Raw genomic sequence first — 23673 nt, 5'->3', positions numbered from 1 at the left:
ACCTTGAGATACAGGACAGCAGCCAAATCTATATTGGATTTTTATTCATCAAATAAATCATGTTTATCATTCATTTAAATAATAACAATAAACCTCGAGGTTAGATCTTTTTGCCGCGACTCAATATCGTCCATGTTTAATCACCACTGTAAAGAGAAGCCAGACAACACCGCATCTAATCCACTGAGAGCATATTTTACTTTAATGACTTCATCATAAGATCGTACATCATGCAAAACAGAGGTCTATTTATCAGATGCATGTTGAGGACGATTTATTCAGTTCGAGTGGGGCTTTCACATGCTTGCCGGATAATGATGGCTTCAGCAATTACCTTTCGTGTATCATTTGTCAAAGTTAAAAACAATTGGAAGGTCGTATTTGTCAAGCGGTTGGTCTTGAGCTCTCAATCGCTAATCGCAACAGGCGCGATGAAGCGGCCAGGCCAATGTCAGGTCTAAAACAGAAATAAAGGACCGTTGGTTTCATGGTGTCGTTATTTCATTTGTAACGTAATACCATCCCGTGGTCTATGCCAGGATCCTTGGAACGACAGCTGCAAATCGTCGGCTTTGTTGTGTATGACGTGAATGGAGTTGATGGCCTATTCATAGTGGACCCCAACATACTTAAGCTTCGGCATATTTGTTGATTTTTTTTTCAATATTTTAATTTTGGCTGTTTTTTTGTGCTCCAGCTCTTTATAAGCTCAGCGTGTGCGGGCGTTTTTTCAATCCATGCAACTATATCAGCTTTTGGTTCAACTTAACAGGCCCAGGAAGGTTCATCATGATTCAGATGTTGTGATCTAAGCAGTAAATAAACAAATTAATAAAAGCGCCGAATTTACGCATCTCGTGATTGGGTTAGTTATTGGTTATGATCGTAACTGGCCCCAACAATCTTATAGTAGCAAAGTCTACGATATACTAATGTAAAATATGTGCATTGAGGGACATCGATATTCCCAGGTGTCTGCAAATGTATGATTGAAATTCAGTTCTCCCTCATTTTGCAAACTTTAGGAAAATACTCAGTGTGATTTGTCAGAATTTTACAAACTGTCCACGAAATTGTTTTGTTATTTCTAAAAATAGATATCAAATTAATACTTGATTACATTTGAAATGTGGATTTGACTACATAGCCATCAATGGTTCTCCCCCTCTTACGCCAACAACATAGATGCTAATTGTTAGCCTGTATTATGTATTTTGTGTGTGCATTAAGCTATCCAAAGGCAGTCATGTGGTTGTTTGAAATGCATGTTTATTTCTCTTTGTTTTACATGGTTAGTTTGACAGTAAACTCAGAGGGGGAGGTGTATTAGTGTTTAATATATCAACCATTGCCCCAGTTGATGACGTGTACTAAAGATACAAATTACTGGCAAATTATTTTATTTTATTTATTTGAAATTAAACGGGAAGAATAAGCCTTGAAATAGTACCAGATGTAGGATGAAAGAGTGCAGTTTGCTTCTGCAAAACTGTGTAATTGTGCATGCATTGTGACGATTCGGTTGTCCAGCTCATTTGCTGCAGGTGCTCAGTGTGGGTGACAAACAGCAGGAGACCATGAGGCATGTCTCAGGAAGAGAAACAGCTCGAGAGGCAAATTGATACTTACAAAAACTGAAAGACTCGCTCCCCAGTTTCCGTCTAGTCACTGGCACGTTGATTTCGAATTCATGTAAATGACCTGAAATGTAAGCACAGAAAAAAAAAATAGATGGCTTTTTTTAAAATATGCTATTAAACGCCAACGCAAAAGTGCCAGTACAGTCAAAATCACATTTAGCAATAGGTATTGAAAAGTATGTGATAGAAGAATGCAACAGGAACATGGTGCGTGGTTTTGAAACAACATGGCCATTTGATAACAGTGTTTACCGACATCAGAACAAACAGCGAAAGAACAAGTGAAAGAGAATCAGGGCCATGGTGACTGTTGGCTTGAAGGTCACTTAGCAATACCATGCTCGTTGTTCTCTATGTAAAATTTACTTTGACTCTTCTGACAATCGTTTAAAGGGGACCTGCTCTATTTAGCTATTTATTACACACGCCCAACCATCACTCGTTTCAAATGTACACTGATATTTTGAAAAGCACTTCGAAAATATTCGAAACGTAACAGTTTTATAAAGGTCTTTTTTTATCCAATGAAATGCCTGAAAACCAACAATGGTGATCATTTTTCTCTTTTCCATTTTCTGTTCCTCAGTATGGTGAGATATCAGATGCACTTTAAATGTGCATGTCTACATATACCATACAACTCATTTTGATGCAGAACCACCAATTTCTAGTTGCCCCAAAGACTTTTTGCGTGGAAAATGCAAACATAAAGTCAGAACGTTGGTGACTGGGATGTGTCAGAAAAGTTCCAGGACATATGTCACAAATATAATACAAAATTTAAGTTTTTGCATTGGCAGTAATCCCTCTTGAGTCTTTAGCATATCTAGCCTTTTCTACGATACCATCATTCACCACTAGAAGGATTCTTTCGGGATCTCTGCAGAGATCTCGAAAAATGTTTAATTGACAGCTAATGAATTATCAAATTAATCAACAACTACTTTAAGAATGGAGTAATCTCCTAGAGCCATTTTTTATCCAAAGACGATCCAAAGACATTGACAGCATCGCAACATTAATTATTCCTTACTTTTTGAAGTCATTCATGGAAACAGACTAATTTTCTTTTGTGTTTAATGAGAAAAATTGCAAACATCTGCTTTTACCTCGGAAAACAATAATTGCACTAGTACCTGAATCAGTTTCAAATAGATTGGTGAATATAAAATTTTTTGACCAATGAATGATAAAAACCCTAAGGAAAAGTGGTATTCTTTTATTATTATTTTATTTATTAATATTATCGGGGATGTCCCAATCCCGATCACATGATCGGAAATCATCGAAAACCCTGCAAGTAAACGCAGCCAGGAATAACCGATTGAATAACAGATTCTATAATATATTCTATAAGGTCCTTATCATGGACATTTTGTTGTATTCCACCAATTCAAAACGGATCATTTTGACGGGAAACTGTCAGATGCTCAGCGCAATAAATTGTCTGTGGTTTGAATTTGAAATGCATCTTTTGTGACATCCAGTCGGGAAACATTTCCGGCACACCTCATACGCGGCCTGAATCGGATCAACCGTCTTCTCAAATAAAATTCCCATCACCATTTCCTGTTCATTTTCTCGCATTATCTTGTTTTTCCACAATAAACCACCATCTCATTACCAACTGATTTATGCAATTAGGGTGCATCAGCACTGCCAATTAAACAAGGCCAAGGGTTTTTTAAGGTCACGCTTAACTGATCTGTCACTAATTTGCGTTACGGCACCTCAGTATCCCGTCACGTCCAGTCCGTATGTCATCACCGAGAGGATCCGATAAATGCGGGCGGCTCATTGCTATCAGTGTGTGCGTGGGCAGCTGGGGGATAAACACAAGCAAGTAGATAAAGGCAAAGCGTTACAGACAGGTCTGAATGTGGTAGCCTTGAGGCTCAAGGTGACAATGGAGGAGAGGGGAGCATGGACTGACCCTGGCTCAATAGGAAGCTGTTGCATGAATAGCACATGGGCCTTTCAAACGCACACAATTTCACTGTTTGGAACTGGGCTTCAGCTGCAACCACCCACCTCTGCATTCACACACGGCTAGCTTGTGTTCCACCTATTCATCCCGGCCGGAGAACGCATACACAACAGGGATGGTAATTCAGTACACCAGCCTTGTCAGACTTCTGACTGTAGGCCTAATTCCTGTTTTGCCTCAGTAAACGGGAGCTCTCGCAATTACACAGAGTTTACCAATCCTTGAACTCCTCGTCTGATGGTAATTGAGAACAATGGGGAAAATAATAAATGGGTAAACGTATTTCTTATTCATGACTTATTATGTCAATTATTTGACTGAGGGACAACAACAAAGGAATTTATGATTGCAAATAATGAGCGAGCCCAAATTATGTGATAATGAAATGCCGCAATCCCCGCAGAGTAATAAGAGTCTGTGTCAACTGGCCTATTGTAACAGCATGCAGCCGCTATTTTCCTGCTGTGAATTAGACCTACAGGCAGGAAACATTAAAGCGCTCCTAATTAGAGGACTGGGGACTTGTTAAAAACAATTGCAGTCAAGGGCAAATTATTAGTTTCACCACATTTTTCCAAACCAATTGTCAAAACACTTTCCCTAATAAAATAATACGTCCCTTTTTTCCATTAGTTGGTTGGAGGTTCCACAGGGTGGCATATTCCACATAAACCCACAGCAGCTAAACAGATTATAGTTTGCTAGTTATGAGAGAATAATACTATCGGTGATTCTTAAACAGTGTGCCAGTCAAAGCTAAAAAATCTGGGCCCCCAGAATTAGTTGCCATGAAAAAGGGCCCAGACGTTTGGCGACAGAGGCTGGGGTTGGAGGCATTGACGGATATTTTTTCCAAGTGACAGATAATCACTACTGAAAATTACGGTGAATTACATTATCTACTGGAGGGGTTCACAGGGGCGCTCAACATGCGCAGGGCCCAACAATGTCTTCCAATTTATCCCCTCAAATTGACGGCCATTGTGGAAAACATATCAATTATAGTTACAGTATGCTAATTGTTCAATCCACTAATGTATCTCTCTTCATTCATATATGTGTCGTCGTCGTAGACAGAATAATTAAATGGTTTTCCACCAAATGACTGCTTGTGTTCATTTGTTGTGCCATTTTTGCCTGGTGAATATAAAATATGTGCATCTTCTTAATCCGGGTTGGGCAGTCCTTCAAGACTGACGGACATCCTTTTTTGACCAATGAATGATAAAAACCCTAAGGAAAAAAATAAGACAAAGCATTACCGTAAAGTGTTTTTTTTTTTTTTTTTAAGTCCGTCATTGTTTCATCAATCTTTGGCAGAGGCGGAGAGTCCATGGGGACTGACCCTGCCGGTCTCAGTACCAGATGTTATTGGTGGTTTGACATCAGAATGTAATCATATTTCTTTAACATGTTTGTTTATGTCTGTATTTGTCACCACCTGACTGTTGTATTTGTATGTTCTGAGTTACTAATAGTAAAAGGAAAGCGTAATACTGCTTCATTGGTGACGCACTGTGAGGAACAAAGACGTGACACTATCAAAGTGGGAATGTTTCAGGGCTTTGAAAATCGTAGTGTTGTTAATGGTTATCCCGAGGGAAAACATGGGCATGTTTCATTAAGAAGTATTTCAAGTGATGCAGCTCGATCACATCTCACACGAGCAGCTCTCAGGAAATGTCAGGACGGATGCGAGCTGCCTCACTGGCGTGGCAGAAGTGCACTTAACAGGTATTCTAATTTTTCCTTGGTAAATCGGAATATAAAAATAAAATAAAACAGGCAGGGGGTGACAAATAGAGAGAATTTTACAGAAATATATTACTTAAAAGTGTGAAATCATTGGATGTGCGCAGTCCTTGAAGACCGATATAATCTGGCAAGCCGATAACATCTGGCACTGACACCGGTTTGTCACGGAGACATCCCTTTTGCTGATGAATGTGTAAAATGCCCACTTCTGGTGGTGACAAAGTGATAACGGGCCCATGGGCAAAATAAAATGACTCAATGACAATTATAGTTTGGTTCATCTTACAAACAAAAATGGTAGACTGCCCACACCCCGGGCGCCAAAGAATGATGAATGGGCAATAGAAAAATGTGTAAAATGCTTTACTCTGGTCTTAATAGAGATTACAAATCACTGCTTTGACTAGAGTTGAAAACACTTATCACACAATCAATGAAAAATAATTGAATGCGTGCCTTTTTTTTCATCTCAGCTGTCAGCGAGGACATGGCAACACACAAAGGGTGAAATGAGGCATCTTATTTGTTAATGTTTTTTTGTTTAAAAAACTAATAATAATGTACTGCCAATTAGGCTACTATGCTAAAAATGGATATTTCTAACAGGCCGATGGCTGCCAGACATGTAGCAGTGACAAAGGACTCAGTCACTTGCGGCATTTGTGTCAAAGTGTGGCCTTTTCTCATGGGTCAAATCTTTATCGCACAGACATACAAATAACCCAACCTAAAATGTCCCCAAAATGTATACACACTGAGTCTAAATTCCAGTACAGATCTTAACTCAATTAACCTCAATATTTAGATATTGTGTTGGACTTTTGACATTAACTTGTATGTTCACCTTGTGCTCACATGGGTATTCTGTATGTATTCCAGCTTCCAAAAACATGAAAGTTTGTTATGGTAATTAAAAGTTCAGAAATGTGCATTACTAAGATTGAGGTTGATACTCTAGATATTATCTGGCAATCAGCCAAGGATGTAAAAAGCCTTTTGGTAAAATTCAGCCGGGGTAAGAATTCCAGCTCACCGGTGACCCTAATGAGGACAAGCACGATCAAAAAAGGGTGAATGGATTTCAACTTCACTTTAATACATTCTTGCCGGCTTGTCTTTTGCAGGGTACACCCCACCTCTCACCCAGCTCTTCACAAACGCCTGTGATAAGTGGTTTAGATAATGAATGGATATCTTGAATAAGTTTCGAAAATATACGCAAAGGCCATTACTTTGTACTGGCACCTCCCATGTTGAAGATGTTCATGTATCTTTAAAGTAGACATCAAGCAAACGCTTAGCCTCCCGGGATTGCTGTTTGAACTGAAGCCTCTTGTAGGGCTTTGTGAAAGATAGCAGTTTAGTGTGTGGTTGGTGTGGGCTACACTTGATTTCCCGGTGTGTTTTTCTGCAACCATCTGAGCTCAACAGAAACAAAAATCACTACAGTAGAGTGGTGCCTGGATCTCATATCATCTTTCCCTCCAAACCACCAAGAAAAATGATGTATTTTGTTAGAAAAAGAAAGAACAAAGAAAGAACATTTGAAAAGTTATGTATCATTCTTGTGTTTTGTATTGTATATAAAATGTGGCAATTTCATATACAGTATAAATGAAATATTAAGTAACAAGACTTTTCTAACATGATTTCGTGAGCCTCTCTCCTGGTGGATGTGCCTTAGCATACACACATACAGTATCTGCATACATGTATATTAGTTCTGTGAAACAATTATTTAAGTATTTAATGACTAAATTTTCTATTATTAATTCCAATTATTCATATTACTATTTTAGATTAAGCTCGTAATTGCATTGAATTATTCAAAGCAGCGTCCACGAAAAGTTTCATAAATCCATTGGTTATGATTTGCGCGGTTCATCCAGGACCCAGTTTAATTTGTCCAAGGAAGTCAGGGGCAAATTCTCTATCTCTGTAAATTGTCAACGTAAAGAACCTCCGTCCCACCTTCCCAAGAATGATACACAGCCCCGACTTCCAGTCTAAGCCAATTTAGTAAACAAATAGGAAGACATGGGATGCGCAAACTTAAGTGCATGAAAGGCTCGGACAAAACTATTATACATAGCTGGCATTATTCCTGCAGTTTGTCTCCCCACCTAACAAGAGGGTGATTCGCATTTGTTTCTCAACTAGTGTTTGGTAGCAATAAACTGTGCTACATTCAAGGGCTCTTTTCAAACTTGTCTAAAGATGGATGATTTTGTTTTAAGCAAAAGTGCCTTCATTCGAATAAGATTGTGTATTAGGGCTGTTAGATTGCTTCATACTCCATGTTTGGATTGAGCGTGGGAGTGCTGCAGTGCATTATGCGCTGTTGTGAGGTGACGGTCCTTTGAAAACAAAAATCTGCACTGAGGGCATGATAGGTGAGGCGTAAAGTAGCGGAGGATCGCTGACCGTCAAGTTGCTTTTTGCAGAGTGTAACAAATATACGCTTACTGTTATATTGTATGTCCACAAATTTTGGTACACCATTTGTGTTCAAACACACGTTGCATCAAGTGCAACAACAACAATAAAGTTGGTTAGGGTAGTTAACGCACTTTTATATTGTTGTATTGTGTTTTAGCAAATAAGCTTTATTAAGTTTACAGAGGCAATGTGAAGCTCCGTTGACACGTTTTGACGTGTTTGCAAAAATATTATATTAATACTTATTCATATCATTGTTAATAGTTTTTCTAGAGCAACTTGAATTTCTACAACTTTTGCATGCAATTCTACCCAATCAGCGCTGTTCCAGCTGGTTTAAAAATATAGCATTTATCTATTATATCTGGTTGCTACTCCCTACTTAAAGGCTGTGCACTTACAAGCAGCCACAAAGGGAAGTGAAATCAGTTTTTAAAAAAAGTTAATATTTTTCATATTCACACGTGTGTATGAAACTTTTTTTTTTTAATTAGTTTCTGCAAGACAGGCCGTATTTTTGTTCAAGTTATTCGGTGTTGAAAACAGGTCAGTCTCACGCAAGCGGCTGCTTCATTCACCAGCACAGCATTAACTGTCACTGTCTTCCTAACCTCTCTTTTATCCTCTTTTCATCTTTGTCCCTGTGAATGAACTCATCCTAACACTGGGTTACCACAGACGAGACACTCACAAAAACGTCTTGCACCAGTGTGTCAGGAATGTCTATCCGAGTGACACTCTGGTGAAAGTATCTTTGTCGAGGGTACAATTGGGATTAGCATTTTTGGCTAAGGGGCAAAGGTAAGGCAAAAGGGAGAGAAAATCCACCCAGGAACATTTTCTTTCAAGGGAGTAGCTTGATGAAGATAAACACTTGGACTGGTCAAAGCTTTCATGTGGTAGTCTGCGAATCTACTTTTATTTTCTCTCTAAGTCAAATAAGAAAAGAATTAGAATATTTGGATCCCCGCTCTCGTAACGTGCAGCTGTGCAACCTACAAATTCTCTTTGATTTCCCCATATATTCTTGACTCCAAAGCCTATAAAGACAGACAACATAGGAAACGGTTTGTCTTCTTGCACACCAATGAGACCTCTTTTGACTTCCAAGTTATACACGGATATTTTATTTTGCCTCTGTCTCTTTTATCAGTGCGTGTGTGGTGTGTGTGTGTGTTTGTCTGTGCGGGGTGCAGGGGGGTAACACAACTCTCCCCCTCACCCAGGTAATGTGTTTATTTTCTGAGCCCATCTTCTAGTTTACTGTGTGCCGGTGTTTCTCCCCTCTTATCGCCTGGCCCTCGCGGGGCACTTTAGCCCCTCAAATCCTGTTCACCACATACTGGTTTTAGAATCTGTGAAATGAATGCTGGAGAAGCGTGGCCACAATGTCCGCCTGTGTTGCTTCTGGACTAAAATGGGCTTGGCGTTTTTTTGTCCAGGGAGATGCATAATGGAAGTTTTTAACACCTCAAAAGAGGCTGGGTCTTTGTGGGGGCGAAGTACAAAAAGCTGCCAGTCTCCAGAGGAGGCAGACACACTGAGTGGTGCTGGACAAAGAGCTCAACAAGCAGAATCAGCAGGGGGCATCGCTGCACGCAGCCGCACACATGCACCTATATATATCATATAATGTAAATGCAACTAAACGCAAAGGGAAGAAATGAACGTGTAGAGGTAAAGCTGCAGATATTTGCAACTAAATCACATTAGAACAAAAGCATTGCTTTGTCATTAGTGTATTTGCCCCCCTTGATTCAAATTATGGTGGACTTCATAACTAAATTATGCTAAAGTAACTAAATACCATGATCCCTTGCCTCCTAGCCACTAAAACGGGAGTTTGTAATGAAAAGAAAAAAAATCATGTTCTGAGAAATTGTTAAAAACAGTCTAACCTCAAGCAATGATATTCGTAAAATAATCTGTTGAAAAATAAATCTGGCCCCTCTGGTGAAATCGTTTGAATGTAATTTATTTTGTAAGAAATCACTGTTCCGCACAGTGCTAATGATAGCTTGGAGCTGCTAGCTCTGTTATATTGTTAAAGCTGGACACGTTCATCGCAACAACACACCTTGGGCATTTAGGATTAGTGAAGCGAAGGAACTTTCAAATCATGCTAGAAATATACAAAATGTCTTCAGCAACATTGTGAGAAAGTACAGAAATTGTTACATTTGGGCAAACACACTCAATGGAAAAATACAATTTCTTTCTTTTTTTCTTTTTTTTTTTTTTTTACTGTATTCAAGACCAACAGCTGTAGAGCCATTGCTTATGTTGTTTGCTTGTCAACGATAAGCGTTCAGATACACATCTTGCCTCCTTTTACAAATGAGTTGTGAATTTAATCAAAAGCAACAAAATCAATCTGCAATTGTTTCACCACTCAAAGTGGTTGCCAGTGACAAGGCCGAAGCCACAAGCGTCTGTATTCAAATGATTCCCTATTTCAGGCACAGCTTAGTGTGGATATTTTCCAACAGCACTGCACTGAAAATCAATCACATGCTGAATTAAACCAGAAAGGAAACAACTGATCCATAAATGATCAGGTTGCAACAAGGCAGCGGTGTCTGAAAATTATGCCGTTTTTTTTTTTTCTTTCCCTGAAGAAGTACTCAGCACAATTTGGGAGGGGCATAGTTTTCCACCAATGAGTTTTATTGCTGTGCAAAAGTAGTCCTAGGTTGACCAATAATAATTTTCCAATGAGGGCTGAGGTGGAAAAGATTTGTGGTCCGGTAGGTGACATCATTCATGTGTAGCATCTTTTATAAAGACTTTGTTGTCATGATTGGATGGAATGAATGACACACACAAAAAACAAGTGTCAAGAAAATGAAAGAAGTGTACAACAAAAGCACAAATGTAGTCATGGTGGAAACGGGACGTGGTGGAAGTAATTCACTGTGGATCCACTTGCCCTACTACAGCCAATTTCACAATTAACAATCAAGCCTCTTTTTATGTCTTCTTCTATACGATTGCACAGGTCATTTCCCTAAAAAAAAAAAAAAAAAAAAAACAACTAACAAACAAACTACAATTAATAGCAGCATTCAAAAATGCAAATGAGTGCATTTAGGTGGAGTTTGAGAATATTTCTGCTTTCGTAATCTTCTAAAGAGGTCAATGATTTAGAAGGAGGACACAAATCTCCCGCGACATGGCAGGAACTGTAAGGCACTTTGGTTTCCCCATTCTCCCTTTCTCGTCTCACTCATGTCTCCCCCGCCCCTTCTCCTCATCTCTCCCTCTTAATTCAACTCTCCCCCTTGTTGCCCCTGGGGTGGTAGGGCTAGAAGAGAAGGACAAGGGGGCTTAAAGCACAACTCTGGTCGGCTGTTCCCTTCAGAGAAAACAAATGTAGTGTTTGAGCCACTGATCACTTGCTTAATTGAGTTTAACACTCCTTTTCTGGGTTAAAGAAGAGCCTTTGAAATAAAAGGTCAAATTACCGCGAGAGTCAGGCAATAAATAAGTCAAACAAGGTAAGAGGTTCCTGCCAGCAAATGTTAAAGGGAAATTTAATTAGAGGAAAAAACAGGAAGCTTTGTCGGATCTTCAACTATTGGCTGTTTCAATCATACGGCAAGTTAACAACATACAGTGTCGTTATTTATACGTGATTTAACACAGCGGTGGAACAAAATATGTAGTCATATCACCCCCCACTGCTTCGGGAAAAAAAAAAAAAAAAAAAAAACATTAGTCTGCACCCTTTAGTGCATTAAATTTTCCCATTATATGAGGTGGGCTATGGGCCCATTGTCCATTGATTCCAGGACAAGGAAAGGAAATGAACATAAAGCAAATCTTCAGTCTGGACTGAAACAGAACAAGAGAAGGAGGCAGACAACGCCACTCTACACCCAAAGAACTACAATGTGGCCTTTGTGACATAATGTGCCCCGCGCAGCAGATTGTGGAAAATAATCCCAAATTTACTGCTGACGTTGTCCAGCAATAACAAGTGACATCACAGCGTGTGCCATGTTTGCCATATTTCAGCGTACATGTTGGATTTAGAGGAGAATGGAGGGGGGTTATAAAAGCATTGCCAAGCAGTTATTATAGCCCCATCATGTCCTGTGAGCCTATTACAGCATGGGACAAGAAACTGTAAAACTCTGCAGACTGACAGCAGGAGGGAATCTGCACAACCTCACAGCACGCTTTAATTAAGCTCCAGACAAAGATGGAGCTTGTATTATACCGTCAAAATACTGAGTGCTGAAATTCTGTCATACACACTTGGCTCTCCAATACAAAAGAGTGAGTAGAGTGTGGCGTGGAGCGGCAGGACACAGAGGTTCTAAACCTAACAACATTTAACATGAGGTTGGTGTTAACAATGCTGAAAGCATGGCAGGTGGGTCATACGAAAGATCAAGTTCGGTTCATTTTGCTTGTTCAACACATGCTTCTCTTTATTCAACGTGACAAAATGACATCGCTCCGATCCAGAGAGACTCACTGCAAACTATAGTTGCTACATAAGTACATACTGAGTGGTACGCCGGGAGTGTAAACACAGTAAATTGGACAGTGTCCTGGAAGGTCCTAAAGACCCAAAAACGAAGCAAAAAACTTTTGAATGAAATGAAAAACAAATTTTCATTAAAAAATTTAGTGTTTCTACTGGGCTACAGAAACAAAACATTTTCAACAGCTGCTTCTTTTTAATTCTTAAATGGTATATTTTTTTCTGATATATAGGTTTGTGTGTGTGTGGGGGGGTGTGCATGCGTGTGCGTTTGTGTGTGTGTGTGTGTGTGTGTGTGTGTGTGTGTGTGTGTGTGTGTGTGTGTGTGTGTGTGTGTGGGTGCGTGTGCGAGTGTCCGCTTTACATCAAACTAAATGTCTTTTTAAAGGGGGGTTGACTGTGGCCAAATGGTAAAATGTCGAAATTGGAAAAAATATTAAACCCCCCACACCATGATATTTTTTCTTTTTGAATGGCCAAGAGATAAGCACCTTTTAGCAAAGCAGCCACTGGAGTTTAAGCTTATTATGAATACCTCTCCGAGCGCAGAGCCATGTACAGCTGAAATCAAAAGGAGTAATGGGCAGGTAAGCCAGTGTCATTTTAAGGAGGAAGTCAGTTGTGAAATTGTCAAATCTTGCAATATTCTGCTCGCGGCATATTCTCATAAACGATTTCTAATGGCACATCTGTGAAAAAAAAAAAGAATTCCAGTGTATTGTTCGAAAGAAAATCTGCAGATAATCTTTCTATTGTTAATTGTATTGATAATTGTATATATATATATATATATATATATATATATATATATATATATATATATATATATATATATATATATATATATATACACCTTTTTTTTCCTTTATTAAATATCAGGCATTCTTCCTTGCCTTTTTCAAAATAGCAAATAGCAATAAATAATAGCAAAGTGAGGGACCGAACTGAGTACAGCTCAAGGACACTAAATGATGAGGCATTGCGTTATTCTCTTGCCCAGATGAGGGGCACAGCCCCCCCCTGTTTTTATGTATTTGGGATTGAATGAGTTTTAAAGATATGAATGTATTGATTGTACAGAGTTATCAAATTAATTATTTAAAATGAACTTTTACTGTTGAAAACGGTTAAATAAGTTTTATATCCCTTTAAAAAGAAGTGCGGGTAACACAATTGTCAGAAAGTGAGCTATGTCTACGCCTGAAAATATATCTTCTCTTCAGAAAGTCTGTCTGTGATGGATGTGTTAAGTTGCTTTTACATTAGTCAGTACCCAAGTAGATCTCAAAAGACCAGTGACTCCTGGTCTAGTGTCTCCCAGTCACCGAAAGCAGCCAGACAAATAAATCCTTTCTCCTGAATATTCATCAACGTTGCCACATGATCTGCGGGTCACTTAATTACAGTCACTTTCCCCTTAATCACGGGGTTCTAATTAGGGCCTAATAAGCTTTTTTCCCCATTCTCTCTGCGTGCCTCTGTGTCACTCACACATCAGACCATGAAATAGTATATTAAGAGGCTGTCAAACTCGAAAGGAGCACCCCTCTTGCAGCAGTCACACTGAAGGCAGACCTTCTTACGCTAATTGAAATTATCGAAAGCTTAGCCCAGGCTTTGGCCTGAAGTAGAGCAGGCAAAGGCCGTTGCCAGCAGTGAGGCTTTTCTGGTTTCTCTGATGTCGGGTAATTGTTTAAACCCGTTTTGGTGCGAGGTCCCGTGCAGCCAATCCTGCCAAGATTGGAAAAAACATTCTTGCTCGCACATTTCACCACTGTTTCGTCTATTCTAATTCAGGCCTCCTTTGGCTTCAAGCGAAGCCTCAAGGATCCCATGTTCATCTTGGACAACCAATGTTGGAGATGATGATCACTGACCACAAGTTGATAATGATGACTGTTTAATTAGAAGCCTTTCTTTGGCCTGACCAGAACCCAAACTCCTCCACCCTGCAGATGGTAACCAATAAATTTAGCTTTTTTGAGGATGAGGAGGAACATTGTACCTCGCCGGCCTATCCTCAGCTCCACCCCTAACCAAGAACATAAAGCTTTGCTCCCTGTTGACACACAACCACAACCAGCTCCGTCCATGTGTGTTGGAAGAGTCCGACCATGCTTCTTATACTCTACGTTCATTTACATTCTGTTGGAATTGGTTCCACATTTTGGAGGCCAACCTTGGCTGCTGTACAACATTTGATATTCTTTCATTATCTTTACCTCAACCGAAGATGGTAACTTTCCCCACGCTTCAAACAGTAGCAAGAATTACACACAAACTACCTTATTTGAATGACATTTGCGGAAAAATGTGCAACAGGCCAATGACAGAGAAACACGCATACCCAATACTTTTCGTTAAACATATATGTTTAAAGGGCAGAAACGAGGAAAAATGTGTGTGCTCTCTTGCGCGGCATTTGCGTTGATACATTGCTGGCTAATCTATGGTTAAGTGCCTGTGTATGCTGCTGTTTAGACAATGCGCAGCATGAGGCCGCGGTGGCAGCGAGTACATCATGGTTAGGGTTTAAACATGTAAAACAGTTTGTTCAAAAAAAAGGCTACATTGAATAATTGCAATTGTATTTAGTGTATTATATCCATTTTTCTTCCACTGACCTCAGACGAGTTCTGGAAGATCCTGGAGAAAATCCCATTTAGCATTGCTGCTCATGTCAAACAGCCCCCTCCCCTTCCGTTTATCTGCCAATCATCCTCCCTCTCCAACAAGCTTACTCTGATTTTATGTGTGTGTGTGCATGCGTGCGTGGGTGTTTGTGTGTGTTCTCTATGTGGGCCGGTGTCGTGTGCCAGAGTGGCTATACCCCCAGATTGTCAAAGAGACTCATGGGAAATTTGCAGCACGGGCCAAACCACAAGCTTTCTCTATCATTTCAACAGATTTCTCTTTTTTTAGTCCCATTCAAGAAAGTGATTATAGCAGAACTTACTTTCTTGGCTTTATTCTGCAGGCTCTCTGGGTTTTCCTTACCACAGCTGCACTTTGCTTATAAACGTGCAGCAATCCAATATTTTCTTAAGTACATTGTTAGGCAGGCCATTTTTTTCCACTGCGTGTTAAGAGTTGCTTTTAAAGCAGAGTATTGTTCACTCACGTTTTTTTTTTTTTTTTTTTTACATGTAATTAGAGTTCATGCTTTCTCATCGCACTACCAGACGATTCTTCGCTATGAAAAGGCACCGGATAAGTTGTGGGCGTCCTACACGAACTTTGAAAGTCACGGCATCCTATAACCGTTGAATCAGGTGACAACCTTACATAATGAGAGAGTAAAAGTATGCTACTTAGAACAGAAAGCTGTTGTTTACTTTACAGTATGTTTTTCAAAATACCAAACCCTTCAGCTACAGACAGAATGAAAACCTCACTTTGTGCGTGGCATGATTGCATGTTTCTGACACTACATAAACTGATGTATATTTACCGTAGGCAACAGCGTTTACCCTTTGGCTCATGATTCTCGTGTTTTTTTTGTTTTGTTTTTTTATCAAACACAAGCCAGTGGAACAAGACTCACTGTCATGTGTTTATTTTTCCATAAAAAATCAATACAATAAACCTTTCATGAGTTAGGTGGCTTTGTATTCCAATTTAGTATTCGCATCCCTCATACTGTTATGGTTTAACCACTAAGAAAATAGCGCTTAAGTCATAAGCCAGTGTTTTGGTAAGACTAAATAATAAGTTTATAAATTAGTACACAAGGGTCTGAGGTCATTTTGTTTCACGGGCCATTATTTCATCATCAGTGCCTTCAATCATTTAATCAAAGCAAAAGAGGATACTTTTTTTTCAGATTAAGGGCACAACCTCATAATGCAACCCAGTCAGTGTTAAAATTATTATTCAGACAAAAAAGACCTCTGCAACAGGAGACACTGTGGTTAACTTCATCAGAAGCTGAGCCACTCGACCCTTTCCATCTCCTCCCTCTTTGTCACATTGATTTATTTTTGGCATTAGCATGTTCCATTGGAATAACAATCACAAATATGATTTCTATCCCAATACGGCCTGGCTTTTCCATAACTTCCCCCGCCTGTTTTAAATGGCTTTTTAGTTGTTCCACAATGAAAATTTTAACTGCTATTTGTTTCCATCCAGAAAATATGCCCTAACCCAGCCACAGTAACATTGTAAGCAAATAGTTCAAGATTTAGAGAATTAAAGGAGAAAGAGTGTAATGTAATATAATGTAAAATTATATATACAGTATATATATATATATATATATATATATATATATATATATAGATTCAAGTTCTTTGCCAAATTAAACTCAGTCAGTGACAGGCAGGATGGACTATGTTTTATTTTAATGTTAATTTCTAAGTATTTTGCAATTGACAAAAGAAAACAGCACCACCCTTCCTGATGGGCATAACTAAATTTTGCAGCCAGAACTTGGTTCTAGTCTCAACTACAGTACAATGTCAATGGTTACAACTGCATGTTCAAGAAAACAAATGAACGTAGCCACTTATTTGTTGTTGTAATTCGGGATTACTCAATGTGTTGCCCGCTTAGCTATCTTGGTCTCCCTTGTGTGTCCATTGCGCTAAAAAAAAAAAAAAAAAAAAAAAAAAAAAAAACTTAGCTGAAAAAAAACGCCAATCAAGAATAAAAACAGCATCAGTTGACGGACATCAGTCGTCGCTGATTATGTTGGTTTTTTTAATGCCCCGAATTGACAGTTTGAATTTCATTTCCAAACAAGACTGTAAAAACATGATTAAAGTACAGCACCTTGTTGTTCACATCATATAACTCACTAGACAACAATCTCCCTCCATGCGCGCTTGCTCGAGTGAACACCACTTAGCAGTACCACCACTCAACACATAGTGACGTCCATCTGAATGCAAAAACATTCATGTGCCAATAAAAATGGCTTCCAGCATCTTTATGGTTGTAATTGGGAGAGAAGAGGCCAGATTGGCAGGCCAAGTCACAACCGTGGAGCATATTTTACGTCTCATGTCAGATCAAGCTGGCAGATACGCGGTCATCTGTCAGCTTTCACCAACTACATCATTTGTAATTGTACGAACAGGGGGGACGTGTGTTCCGATATGTACAATGAGCAGCTCACACTTTAGCGGTAAGAAAACGTTGGAAAGGTAAATATCGTATCGTGAGGAATGATGGTTTATGAGAAAAGGTTGCAGTGTCACCAACACAAAACTCTGATATTTAAGCAAAAAACATTTACATGTGAAGGACTCATCTATCTCAAGTCATATATCAAGCATAAAATTTTAAGTTGTACTTTTATTGCTTTTATCAGCGTGCATTCTAAGCATGTTTTTGTTTGTTTGTTTGTTTGTTTTTTAAATGTGACATGCAAAGATTGCATATCAGAACCTTAAACTTATAAGGGCACATGTGCTCAGGACAAATAAGTCTCAAAAGAGTAATTGGATCCTCATTGTGCATGATGTCACAAAAAATGTCAGCAAAAAATCAGTTCAGTGAGCATGAGGATTAACCCAATGGGCTGCATTGTGAGGATGACCCCAGAACTGTAAATGAAAGTTATTTAGAATACCAAAGTGGCAAATGAGTCTCTGTCCTTGATGCTTGATACATTACAGCAAAAAATGAAAGGACAAATTGTAGACTGCTAAGTCACCTTTTTAGTCACTTCCAAGTGAATGTGCAGCATGTTTAAGAGACATGTGGTTAACTTATTTTTACATTTGTCCTGAATGAAATTTCTAAATTCTGAAATGTTTGTTAAAATATTACATTTTGCCATTCATCCTATACAGTTAATAAAAATGACCATTTCACTGTGGACCAATCCATTATATCATGTTGCTCCTTTTGTTTATTTTGTTATTTATTTAGATTGTTTTCATTTGTTTCTTTGTTTGTTTTCAGATCTGAACAAGTACTGGAATGGGTTGGGTTGGTTCAGACCTCAGACCGTGCTGCTTTTTGTAACAAACATGATTGACTTTCAAAACAGATCGATATCAAGAAGGTGTTGTAAGTGTGATGCTGTATGTCACTGCTAGTACTAATAGAGTCCTTTTCAGGGAAAATGTTGCAATGGTGTTCGAGCAGGCTTCCCCGTGCTTTGTGCGTGTTTCGTCCACCTCATACAATGTGAAGGTTTGAAGGGGACGTATCTCGAGAAACAGCTGCCTGCCCCGGTGCAAATGCAGGACTCCAGTGCCGAGTCCTTGAACATTTGTTCCAAGGCACAGGCTGCTCTATGAGAAGGCCAGATCCGAGTATAATGGGATGGATGGTGACAGTTGCCGTGACGCCTTTTGTGCGAGCTGCGGCACAACAGCTAACATTACACTAATCACGTTTGCCCCGTTCCCTCACGGGGACACAAGCACGGGTATGCAGAGCTTCTATGATTGAGGCAGGACATGGACAGTAATGATCTTCCCTTCTCTGTGATGTAATAGTGCCGTTCTACTACAGGGCCACTGTATTTTTTTTATTATTATTAAAACACTGTAATAGAGCTGAAAGGTTTTGAAAAATGACCTGTTCTTTCCCCTCAGTATTCCGACTACGATTTACTGTTTTACTTTTTAAAAGTCTAATCATTTTCTAACAAACACAAGTAATATATTTACGTTACAATAAACATCAAATTTACTATTTTCATATTTATTTAATTGCTCAGTCAGCTACTGTAAAAACACTCATAGACACTGTTTGCAAAAGTCAGCGTCACAAAGTAATGAAAACACGAAGGCATTCTGTGGTACAAATAATTTTACAAAAGCTTTGAAATGGTCGCCAGTGAGGGGGAAGAGTAAATTGTTTTCATTAGATTTCATTAACCAAAATCTGCACAATGAGCACCGATAGATATCGGTGCTTAAAATTGACTTCCAAACACCCGTTATCTTTTCACACAACCTGACATTTCTCATTTCTTGGTCTGCATGCCGCCTGTGTGTGTGTGTGTGTGTGTGTGCGTGTGTGTGTGTGTGTGTGTGTGTGTATGTGTGTGTGTGTGTGTGTATTGTTCACATTTTGGGGACATCAGTGTTTACATAGTCATTGCGGCGACTCACCTCCCTTCTGGGGACAAAATTACATCCTCAGTAAGTCAATATTTAGCTACATTTAAGGCAAAGGAAGTAGTTTAAGGTTAACACTGGCTTAGGGTAAGTGTCCGAGAAATTATACTAAATCGTGTGTGTGTGTGTGTGTGTGTGTGTGTGTGTGTGTGTGTGTGTGTGCGGGTGTGCGCGCGGGTGTGTGTGTGTAGGCACTCCAAATCCAACACATTTTAATTACTGCCCGGCTGCTCGGTGTTTCTTTTTGATGTGGCAATCAAGGCGAGCATCCTCACAGATCCACTGTACAAGTGCTCATTTGATTCATAAAAAACAATCACCCCAACTAATTCCTGAAGCCGATTACCGGCCAAGACCTACGTCAAAAATACACACCCACCAAAGCCTGTCCAATTAACTTTACATATTAATGTGAGGCGTAAAGTGGGAAAAAAGATCAACAGAGGGTGGACTGTTGCATTTTGAAGTCAACATTAATTATGCGGAACTATGCAATGGACTAAAGGAAAATGGCCAATTATTTTTTCGAAAAACACTAGCTGGTAGAATGAATGATACAGGCCAAAATGGGCCACTTAAGTTACTCGCGCAATTAGATGATGCACATATTTATATTTTTTCCTTTTTTATCTTTAATCCTTCAATGTCGGTAATTCTGTGTTAATCACTTAGAGCAGGTTCCCAAAGTGTGGTATGAGTATGACAGGCTCCATCTAGTGGCATGCAAAAACATTGCTTGAATACTATTCGGTTGTGTTTAACTTTAAAGTACATACATTTACATTTCTCATCATCTGTAAGCACTGTTAGTTTTTATACTTCCCAATTTCTCTTGATCATTTAGGACTACTACACTATACATTATTTTAACATTAGTTATCATAGTGGTACTTGGACTTGGAGTACTTGGAGCCAAGTATTTTTTTAGGTGGTAATTGGTGTAAATGTTTGAATACCGCTGACAGAGAAACAGACCCTCATTGCTGTTATTCATTTGCACACATACTGTAGCTGCTGTTCTAAACAGCGGCTTGCTCTCTCAGTAAAGCGCACAAACACTATATTGTGAAGAAACAAGCAAGCTAACATATTCCCATATGAGAGCGTCAAGACTGTTCTAACTTGTCAAAAAGTTCTCGCCGAAAGGGACGGATCACAGATTTGACGGTGGCGTATTCCTGTCACTTTGTATCCTCGCGGAAATATTGTTTCTGCAAATTGGTTAACACTTAAGACAGATGTCACAACATGTGTCGCCACATTTATTATCTGCTTGCCTTCTGCTCTAACTTTACCAGGCCTGCTGTTGTTTACATCTCCCCATCTTGTTTACCCTGCGCTCCTGTACCACAAAGAACAGGAGAACCCGCTCCAGCCCCCATCCGAACACACACTCACACACACTCCAGTGTGCTGTGGCCACACTTCACCACAAGTCCTGTCACTTGGATGCTGCTTTGAATGAGTGTGGAATCTCACATTCAAATCAAAAGCCTGGTTTATACTCATACACACACTAATCCTTTATTAAAATATTTGTCACATTAATCAATTAAGCCAAAATATTGACAATAATGCCACAAATATTTTTCATAATAATAACTCACACTGTGCTGCAATATTAAGAAATCATTTGTGTATCGGAACTGTTTAATCTTGGCGATTGCAATGTTTTAATTGAGTGGGTAGCAAAAATGTAACAGCTGTAAAATTCAACAACACACGTACCCTCAACTGTTTTAGTGTACAAATTATTTTGTGCATCACAGAGAAAAGACCAAAAGCAGGGTGTACTTATTCAGAGAAATGTGTACCAGTAATATGATGAAATGCACTCTTCCTCCTCCTCACGTGTCCACGTTTTTCTTCAAAAAGCTCCTGCTAAGTGAATCAAACCTGTAAATCTTCGTGGAAATGTAGTTTGTGGCACTTAGACTAAACAACATTATACTGAGATGACTCTCAATAACAATAACGGTTTTGATTGCAATGTATGAAGATTCAAGGGCAGAGGTTACGCTTGCAAAAGCGATACATTGAACTTGGACAAAGTGCGGGATTTGTTTAGACAACTGAACCAGGTGCCCTGTCAGTCCTAAAAAAATCGTAACTACATCGCATTCTCATCTTTTAGGGTGCGTTCAGAGCTGCTGCAGTCTTCATACACACGACAATCACTTTGAAATTACATGTGACGCAAAGGCAGGTGAATTTAGGCTTGCGTTTATCTATAAATCGAGCGAATTTACGGCAAATTATGAGCAGGTTTGAAACATCGTTTACACATACAATAAATAACAGAGCGCCAAACATCCGCGCTGAAGAAAATGTGCGTGAAGTTAGTGCACTCTGTGTGCACTCTTCATGAGCCTGCGCTGCTATCACAACAATGTGCTGAATGGGCAGTCTAATTATACATGTGCCATTTAGACGTGTGCATTTGGTGTCCACGACCACCTTACCTTATGTGGAAATTTCACGGCAGCGCACCACCAAGCGATGTCAAAGAAACTGCATTTGAATCAAAGTTGTTGCGCAAATAATTATCTCTGTTTTGATCTTTAAAAAAAAAAGTGGAGAGAGATGCCTTCAGGAACCGGAGGACATTTATTACTGAATTGCTCACACGTGTTGTAAAACCTCGATGATATGTTTGAACTTAAAATCAATAGATACGTCTAACTTAAGTTAATTACAATTAATTATATATTTTAAACCTAGTAATGAAAGGAAGCGAAGCGGACTTTTCAACAAAGTCGAAAATTATTTTTCATGCGATTACATTTTACATATTTAATTTATTATACACATTTGTACTTCATCCTAATAAACAAAATTCGTATTATAACAACTCCAAAACGGGTTTTAATGCACACCGCATTCCTATTCTTTATTCATTCCATTTATTTTGACGTGACATGTAATAATTTGAGGGGCGATCGTCTAAATTGGCAGAAAACATTTTTGATGTTTTTTCTGCATATTTGCACACTCCACAAAGTTTTGCAAACAGTAGCCAGATCGCCGAGTTTCCGGCTTTTGCGCTTAAATGGAGAAAAGTGGCATGCAAGGGCATCTGCTGTAAATGGGCAAACCCTGCGATTGTTCAATTTAATTTATGACTTGTGCATTCTTAACAGGTCAATTCCCCCGACCTCTGGGAAAGTGAGCGGAGAGCGCGTTCATTCCCAGGCTAAACGCGGACACAGTTTGTCATTTAAGAAGAAGGGGAAAAGGACTAAAAAAAAAAAAAGTTTGGGGTTAAAGACAGTTGTAGGAAACGATGAGACACGGATGAAGCGGAGTGTGTGGGGGCTCAAACCCGCGCGTACCTCCCAATGAATGGCGAATTAAGCAGTGCCGGAAAAGTTGCGCGATACACGTGAACATGTCAAAAAGCAACTTAAATGAGTGTGACACGTTCAGGGTCAAGTGGGAAAAGTCGGAGTGATTGTCGTCTCGCGCGGCTAAACAAGTTATCAGGTTAAGGAGTCTCGAGCCGGTGTCCGCGTGTATAGTGTACGCTCGGCTACTCACTGAAAGCGTGACACGGGAAAGCGTTAAAAGTGAATAAAGTGAGGATATAGTCAAGTTTGGGAGTGATTTTTTACAAGGGGTGAACACATGCGCATCTGAGACGTCACTTAACTTATGCGCACCTAGCGTGCAGTGGCTAGCGAGTTTTTTTTTCGTTTGTTTGTTTTTTAAGAAATACCAGCTCCCTCAACGGACTGTTATTTCGTTTTAAACTATGATTTGCCTTGATTTAAAATCGTAGAGGGGCAACAAATCCGTATAGACAAGATGTGGAAGAAGTAATGCAAGTCAAAGGCGTTGTTTACCTTGACGACGTAAGTCGAGGAGAATGCGGCGCGTGTCCTCTCCGTGTCGTAACAAAAAGACAAGTGTATGAATGGTTCAAGTTAAAAAGTCTTCTTCTCCTTCTTCTTCTTCTTCTTTTTTCTTTCTTATTTTTGTGTCAACGCGGCGCCGGCATCAGAATCAGAGGTCCCGCATGCGCTCGCCGAAGTTGAGCTGTCCAAAAGTACAAGTATAGCTTTTGTTGCTCTCTTCTTTATCTCCCTCCCTCTTTTTCGAACTCTCTATCCAACTCTCTCTCTCTCTCCCTCCTCACCCTCTTTCGCTCACTCTCTCGCTCTCTCTCTCTCTCTCTCTCTCTCTCTCTCTCGCTCTCTCTCTCTCGCGCTCTCTCTGGCGCTGTCAATCTCGACAATCAATGCTCGCTGCAATGTCGCAGGTATTCAAAGCATTTCCCCCCAC

The 23673-nt window shown here is 39.5% G+C and overlaps 1 protein-coding gene across 2 annotated transcripts in view; it reads right to left on the bottom strand.

Moving 5' to 3' along the window:
• Positions 1–23421, bottom strand: part of sox6 (SRY-box transcription factor 6) — a 140546-nt gene extending 117125 nt beyond the window's left edge. For both annotated transcript variants that reach the window (XM_088412810.1, XM_088412811.1), the window contains exons 1-2: positions 23235–23421; positions 1630–1701 (exon numbers count right to left, since the gene is read on the bottom strand). The gene's annotated coding sequence lies outside the window, so the exon portion shown is untranslated. The remainder of the gene's footprint in view (positions 1–1629; positions 1702–23234) is intronic.
• Positions 23422–23673: the final 252 nt, after the last annotated feature.

This window comes from Hippichthys cyanospilos, chromosome 4, assembly GCF_059441005.1.
Source record: "Hippichthys cyanospilos isolate Australia breed blue-spotted pipefish chromosome 4, RoL_Hcya_1.0, whole genome shotgun sequence".
In the NCBI taxonomy this organism is placed as follows: Eukaryota; Metazoa; Chordata; class Actinopteri; order Syngnathiformes; family Syngnathidae; genus Hippichthys; species Hippichthys cyanospilos.
Note: the sequence above shows the minus strand (reverse complement) of the source record. Positions and strands in the feature narration are given on the sequence as shown.